This window comes from Amphimedon queenslandica, unplaced genomic scaffold (genome assembly GCF_000090795.2).
Source record: "Amphimedon queenslandica unplaced genomic scaffold, v1.1 AMPQUscaffold_11193_Cont15423, whole genome shotgun sequence".
Lineage (NCBI taxonomy): Eukaryota > Metazoa > Porifera > Demospongiae > Haplosclerida > Niphatidae > Amphimedon > Amphimedon queenslandica.
The window spans coordinates 1-8,678 of NW_003548562.1; the positions used below are offsets into that span (position 1 = coordinate 1).

An 8,678-nucleotide genomic window follows, 5' to 3' on the forward strand; every position below is an offset into this window, starting at 1 on the left:
TGCATGTACTATATGCATGTATGTACTTATGTATATGTATATGTACATCACTCTCAAGTGTATAGTGTTTATAGTGTAGGGTTATTGTTGCCAATAGTATTTTGAGTGTGTGTCCATTAGTGTCAGGAAGTCATGTCTGCCTGTTATTGGTACATGCTGTGAGTGGTTGTACATATTAGTGACTGACTGGGATTAAGTGTAATTTGATTATAATCTGAGTGGTCGGATTATGTGTAAACTTTTATGCTTTTTAAGCTTTAGCTCTTTACCCCTTGATCTGTCTCCCCTCTCTCCTTTTCTCTCTCCCTCTCCCCCCCCTTTCTCTCCAGTCTATTGTTCTCAGTATTAATAACATCATTTTACCATAAAAGGCAGCAGCTGCTGTTTGTCTACTCCCTTCCCTCCCTTCCCTGCTTATTGTTATTCTTTTATTATACTCCATTAGTTATTGTTATTCATATAAATATATTTACTCACCCAATCCACTTGGTACTCCCTTCCTCTCTCCTGCTGTCTATTATTGTTATTGTTTAATGATAGTGATGATGACAACTAGCAGCTGCTTGTGTACAGTAAGCGCCTACTCCCTCCATATCCCTTCCTACTATTGTTATTAGTAGATATTACTTGTTATTGTTCCATTGCAACTCTCCATTAGTTATATATTGTATGTTCATTACTTCCATTGTTGTTGTTATTGTTGTTGTTATTCAGTTCAGTACACATTCATTACATTATGATAAACAATGAATTGTTTATTGAGAGTAATGGACAATAACATTCATAACTGAGTGAATATGTTTATAATAACCAAACCATTTCAAATAATACAATAACAATGATGGTGGGTAGTCAAAGTTGATAATAAAATACAAAAATGAATGAAATAATGTTTCAAGAAACAGTTTCCATAAAATGACAGCTAAAGCAATTATATACTGTTGACACACACACACACACACACACACACACACACACACACACACATACTGAGCTAAACTATTATGATAATAATCAGAATTACTACTGATCCTAATGATAATAATAGTACAATATATACCCGTGCATGATCATGATACTAGAGACAATTAATATTTAATTCATTATACGTGTACATACTATTGAAGATGGGTTGGTGATATGAGGTATAGGAATATCTTTAAGGTTTTGGTTTTGGTGGTATTGGAGGAGGAATATCCAGGCCACCTAACCTATCCATGATCAGCTCTTGAGTAGTGGACTTCCTCTGGAGGAGAGAGGGAGAGGGAGGGAGGGAGAGAGGGAGGGGGGAGAGAGAGAGAGGGGGGGAGAGAGAGAGGTGGTGTGTTACTCCATACAGTATAATGTGTATTGGCTTACATTTCCATTGACTGCTGCATAGACTACTCTTTCCTCAGTGAGTGGTTCATACGTTGGTGTTCTCTTACCAGCTGCTATTGATAGATCAGCATACAATACTTTATGAGGAGCAGCTGGAGGAGGAATGGGAGGAGGAACAGACTAGGGGAGAGAGGGGGAGGGGAGAGAGAGGATGTATAAGATCCTTTACATGTACATGTACATTATCATTACTTTGTTGTTAACTGATGCATATACCACTGGTTGTTCTTGTGTTGGTGCTCCCTGTGGTCTCTTCCCTTTAGCAGCAATAGCCAGATCAGCATACACTGGCTTATGAGCTGATTCATCAACTAACACCTATTGAATATAACAACATGAACCTTATAATGTACATACCTTACTAATACATGTACCTGTACCTTATAGTGATGCATATCTGCTAATGTGTACATACCTTATGTACTAATGCATTTACATGTACTACTGGTGTGTGTATGTGTATCAGTTACTATAAGGTGGTATAGGATCTCATTACTGTGAGTGTAATTTGATATCATTCACCCACTGGCTGGTTGTATAGGGCCCACTGTCATATCAGATTACATGAAAGAAGATACAGTAGGTTCACCTCATTACATTATTAGCTAAAAGGGTGTACTCAATTCACCCATTACCCTCTTCCCTTCCTTTATATGATACAATACATTATGTACATGTGGTTCATTATACCTGATACAATATGTACATGTATCCATACCTGGTTGTTAGTGTCCTTGTTAATAGTTGAATATAGTCCAGTAGCACCAGTAGACAGACCCTGTTGAGCTTTATTCTATTAATAATACATTATAACGTACATCCATTAAACAATCTTCATTAATGACTGACCTCTCCCTCTCTCTTCAATACAGAGTATTCCTGTACTCCCTCAGGATTATAGGCAGGAGGAACAGGAGGAGGAGTATCATCGTCTTGATTCAGTGTTGAATAAAGTGGACCAGCTCCTTGTCCTTGTTGTTGTTGTTGTTGTTGTTGTTGTTGTTTATTCTTTTTCTATTTTACATTATTGTTATTGTATGTCTGGTATTTTGTTTATTGTTTATCTACCTACCTCTCCCTCTCTCCTCAGTTCAGAGTATTCTTGTACTCCATTAGGATTATAGGCTGGTACTGGTGGGGGAGTATCATCATTATTGGCTCTAAGAACACTGTACTGACCTAGTGAATATTGTATATTAATAATAATAATAATACAATTACTGAGTCTATACTTAATACTGATCACTATAGAATATCTACTTAAGCACATTATCTATCATGTCATCTTGTCTATCATGTGCTAGTTCATTGTATCTTACAGTCAAACATATGATACCCTGTGTAGGCTGATCTCAGCTTATCCTGTGTTACATGTATACACATTATGGTTCATGTTATGACAGGTATAGGAAGGTAAATGTTATTCTTGCTAATGTACACTAAATGATGACTGGATATAAGTATGTGCTGGGTATATGGTGTATGTGGATTGATTTATTTATTGTATTAAAGTGATGTGTGTACTAATGTCATTGTGTAGTGTATGCAACACTTTACTTAAGTAACCTGTAATACAATAGAATTTTTACTACATTTCCTGATACATGTACTTGTGCTATGTAGAAAGTTTGAGCTGATTCTAACTAAAACTTTTTGAGTTATGGCCATTTAAAAATGACCCAAAATACATTTAAAAGTTGCTTACCAGTAGGAGGTAGTGGTGGATAAGAAGGTGGCCCATCTCCTCCTTGTAGTGTCCTTACAGTAGAAGCAGCTGCTGGAGTATATTCAGTGGTAGGAGTAGCATAAGTAGGATCAGTAGGTTGTAACTAATGAAAGAAACACAACAGCATATAATGATGGGGTCAGTCTACAGTAGTTAGTTATACACTGGAGGATCAGAACCGGAAGAAGGATGAGTTCTATCCTTCAGTCATTAATAAACAAGGATCATTATTATTAATTTACTTCAATATTATTGTTTCTGTATGAACTACCAGTCACTCCTTTAGACTGTGGAGGATATTATCAAAGGCTTATAATAATGATGTGTATTTGTATTACTTTGTTTCCATTACCATTTGCTGTATAACTATATTATAATAAGCAGAAAAGAGTTAATAATTATTAATATGAATTTACTTAACCTTTCTTTGTTCTTTATTTCTATTAAAAGAGAGTTCATTAATTATTAATTACATTAATATTACTTACTGTGTCTTTTAGCATACACCAGTATTATTATTAATGCTATAATAATAATTATTATTATAACAAATACTGTTCCAATAGCTCCTGATATAATAGGAACAGCATTAGAACCAGTAGCGATACTGATGGTACTGGAAGGTATCATAGTTGAAGATGATGAGTCCAATGTACTAGACTTAGTTCTAGTAGTACTAGTTGATGATGTACCAGTAGGAGTGAGTCCAGGAGTAGTTGACATTGTTGCTGTGTTAGTATATGATGATGAGTCAATACTTGATGCAACTGTAACTATGTTAATTATATCAATTCATTAACATTATTTATAACTTACTTGAAGCAGTTGGTATATATATTAATGAATTACTGGTACTAATGTCAGTAGTTAATGTAACTAATAATATACAAATATATATGTATTAATAAATAATGAATTAACTGTACAGACCTGATGATGTAGAATTCATAACTGAACTAGTACTGGTCATTGTAGCAGTTCTACTGACTATATATAAATATAATAAAATACTGTTAGCATGTGCTGTATGGTAATCAACTGTACCATTAACAGTAGCTGATGGTCCATATCCAATAATATTAACAGGAATGATACTAACAGTGTAGTTTGTATCAGTAAGAGGTAGTCCAGTAATGGTGATATTAGTATTAGTTGTATTTTGAGAATTATTGTTGTATGTTAATGTGTAATTATTAATAGGAGGACTTGTATTAGAATCCTGTTAATAATAATGATAATAAGTTAATAATATTTTTACATACTTCATTGTTATCCCACCATATTGTAATACTATCAGTTGATATCTGATCCCAACTAATATTAACAACTTGAGCTGGTACTATAAGAAATACAATGAGTGTGTGTGTGTATAGTACTTACCATTCCATATATACTGTATTAATGATGAAGGAGGTCCTTCTCTTCCAATAGTATCAATAGGAATAATAATAAATGAATAATTAGTACCAATAGTAAGAGAAGGAATAGTTATATTAGGATTGTTCCCAGTAGAGCTGTAGTTTTGTTGAGAAGGTCCATTGCTGTCATTAACAATAACAGTATAGTTCACTATACATTGAATAGTCTTTGGATTCTGATACAACCAATTAATAATCATTGTATATTTATTAATTGGATTTATACTTATATTATTAACAGCTACTGGTGGATCTATTAGTAGTATATGTAAACGATTATATCAATAAATATATCTAACCTGTTACATCAATAGTTAAATTTTTAAATTGAATATTACCAATATCTGTTATTACTCCAATACACCCAATCAAAGTTCCATTCAATGATTCATTGATTGATTGATATGTAGCAGTACTTGTTACTACACTATTGACTTTAGTGACATCAAGGATGAGACCATTAACAGTTATTGGCATTAATATTTCTTCTATGTTGTCATGACCAGGTATTTTCCAGTACACAGTTCCAGTATTAGTTGTACAAGTAAACACTAGTTTATCACCAAGGCACACAGGAGAATAAGATGGAGAGGTTTGAACTAACTCTGCTCCTGATGCTAAAAAAAATTAGGTGAGGTTAATTCATAATTCACTCACAAAATACAAGCAAATTCAAAAGAAGTAGGATCATCATTGGCCACTTTCCTTTAGCAGGCTGTCACGTCCTTTTAATTTATATTGCTGTACTGTGCCCGGGACCCAGCCTCACCCACATGAGACATTTCTGAAACACCGGTAAAAATACAAAGTTAAAATCCCGGGTCCCGCACCCCCATTTTACTGCGCTTTTCACTCCATTTTTTTTAAGGTCTAATATAATAAAACGGATATAATAATGATAATAAACCAAAACCATAGGTAGTGGGATAAAATAAAAGAAAATGAAATAAAAAATTAGGATAAAAATAGGTTAAGTTGGAATAGTTTAGTTGGTGACTCTGCCCTCAGAAAGAGCAAGGTCAAAGTCAAGGAATAAATTAGATGGACGAGTCCGAGTGCCACGGAGGCAAAGAAAGGCAGAGTGGATTAGAGCAAATGATATTTTACAGCGTATCCAAGACAAAACGGAACTATATATAGCATTTCTCTAGGCAGCAAGGAGTGAAGCCAGTCTCTTATAGAAAATTGAGGCAGATGGTCCCATACCTCCAGATGTTGAAAAAAAAACAAGAGGTGTGAAACACCCGTGTTCCACCTGTTGTATGACTCTCATAGTAGTCTGGCCACCCAGACCCAACCCCTGCGGGAGAAGGGTCTGGTATAGTGGGTTTCAGTTGAGTTTGACAGGTGAAACATCCTTATAACTTTTTTGTTATTAATGCTAGCAACTTAAAACTTGGTATGGTTGCATAACGGGTTCTTCCGCATATCTGGATTGATTTTGGAGTCTCTGGGTACTCTGGAAGGTTCTCAACGGGTTCTTCCGGTCTTCATCAAAGAAGCCGCCATGATGTTGCATTGCGTGTTATGCTCGTGAATATAATTTGCATCTCATTACATTTGTTAACAATCATGTTTTATTTGTTTAAAATAATATAAAGCAAAGGAACACCCCCAGACTAAGGGATTATTCACTAGAAGGTCTTGCACTCCAGAAAGAAGCCTCAGCTTGTCTGCTTTACCTCTCCAATCCTTCATAACTGCTGTCACTTTTTACCGCTCCGAAAAACCCTTGTAATCTTGCATTTCTTGCCTCTTTTTTTGAAGTAATAACAAGGATAAAGATCCTGCAGGTAATATGTAGAGGAAATATCGCCCAAAACAAGAGACTCAAGGAGTTAGAGGAAGAAAAGAGAGCACATTGTCAAAGCGTCTAGAGACAGGAATGGATCCAATTAGTTATGTGGGTGGTTTTATATCTGTAATACGCATGCGCATTACTCCCTCATGGACAAAAATCACAAAATGGCTGCCACCAACTGAGTCTTTTTCATATTTCTAGTGCTGTCTTTGTGGTTCCAGGCCTTTTTGTGCTAGTTGTTTGCATGAGTTGGATCACTGATTAGACTAATAGAACCTTGCATTAGGTAATTTATTCTCAGACTGCTATAAATTATGCTTTTTTATATACTGTGACTATTGTAATCACCTATAGAATGTTTCTTCTAATTATCCTTGTGTGAGGAAATGGGCTTTTTAGTCTTTCCTGGGTTATCATTTGTTCCTTCCACCACAATTACTCATTTCAGAACTGTAAGTAACATGCCTGTCAATTTAAGCCTCATTATGGGGAATATGAGGGATTTAATAGGAGGTTCATCACTCTGAGAATGCCCCAGGGTAGGCCGGGATTTTTCTCCAACAAGCCTATAGGAAGACTTTGCTAGTTTGACCAAGTTACGTTTCAAAAATGCTAAGTTTACCCAGCAGAGCTGAGTTCAGTAGCAGTTGAGTGGTTGTTTAACGTTCCTTAAATTTAGTAGGGGATTTGACTGAAGGGAACGGCCCCGGAGGTAGTGATTTAATTAATAGAGGATATGCGTGCTAAGTATATTCATTGCAAAATAATTATATTCATTGCATACCGTAATAACTTTCAAGAAAAAAAATTAGTTCGTTGGACGTCAACTTTCCATTGGCAGCAATGGGAAATGATAGAAAAAGGCTTGGTACCAGGAAACCGCTTTGTATTTCTTGATAGCAATCTTTCAGGTGACTACTAGACCCCATTGGATCCTCAGGATGCTTTCTAAGCTTCCGAAAAAGGCCTCAAGAAGGTAGCAAGGCAAGAAAATGTGTTTTCCCCCATTGAACTCTTAATAAACTTGACGTCCAACATGGTGGCCAATTTACTGTGTGGGTTGGATATACGGTACTAAAAAGCTATGAATATACTTAGCACGCATATCCTCTATTAATTAATTTGAAACCCCAACTATGCCCCATTATGACCTGTACTGGGATAGTGGAGCTTTATATTTATAAGTACACGATAAATTTATTGTAAATGTCTGCTATTTTATATATTTATTTTTTATAGGCATTTTATACCTTGCCAGCGAATTGGATCACAAGAGGTTGCTCATGAGTTTTTGCTTACATGTGTAGTAGGAGACTAGGAGCTCAAGTAGGTACAAGGTTGAGCTGTAAGCTGTGTATAATTATAGACCACTAGCAGTAAAAATTGATTACATAGCAAGATTATTAGAAATTTTTACGGTTGTAAGGTGTGGTTTAGGATGAAATAAATTCAGCTGCCATTTTGGTTGACAACTTTTAATGGAGAACAAACGGGCTGGCATGAAAGCAAACCTGTATTGAGAATTCTGGGGCAAATTGGACCACATCTTTTGGAGAAGAAGCTTAAAGGCAGATCTTTTTTCTTATAACAAGCACATTTTAGCTTTTAATAGAGCTACAGCAGGTAAGTGAGGAATTTTCTTCTTGCATTTATTGCCGACTTAAACTTTCCAACGAAAATGACAGCCAATTATGACATGTGGGCAGATACCGTACCGTATAGCGGAAAATTTTCGTGGATCCGTCCAAAAATCAATTTTGTGGGTTTAATTTTCGTGGTTTTCTACAATTCGGCCATCTTAAACCGTATAAAATTGATTTTCGCGGATTTTATTTTCGTGGATTTTGAAAAAAACGCGAAATCCACGAAAATTTTGGGCCACGAAAATTTTCCGCTATACGGTATATAAAGTTAATGAGATTCATTTCCAATTCTCACTTCCAGTGGTCTATAATTAGCTTTTAAGTCAGTATAGTTTTTAAATTTATAAATTTTTTATTCATGCATTAAATAATGCAAGCAATGACATATTCCACTTTTACAGTACTTCTGACTATTAAAGCTGTTAGTTTTGTAGTTTTGAATTTACATATATGCTATTTTTATGATAATTAGAATGTCACGAAAAGCTATCAGTATTGTTCATGGTGGTGGACGAAACTCTGGATGCTATATTTGGAGATGTTGGTACTTAATATAATAATTATTCATGAAATGATTTATTTTATTATGTTACTGAATTGTACCTAGAAATTTCTTTAATTGTAGCTAGAAATTACTGTCGCCCAAAATTTCTGTGAATTTTGCCAGATTTTATTTTAGCAAAATCACCATGCCTTTCATTGTGTACTGA

General features: G+C 35.1%; 1 long non-coding RNA gene across 1 annotated transcript; it reads left to right on the forward strand.

Annotated features, from left to right (window-relative positions):
- The first annotated feature begins 6,543 nt into the window (after positions 1–6,543).
- Positions 6,544–8,616, forward strand: LOC109589550 (uncharacterized). The gene is made up of 4 exons (XR_002188770.1): positions 6,544–6,611; positions 6,680–6,777; positions 7,565–7,651; positions 8,441–8,616. It is a non-coding gene; the product is annotated as an uncharacterized LOC109589550 (long non-coding RNA).
- Positions 8,617–8,678: the final 62 nt, after the last annotated feature.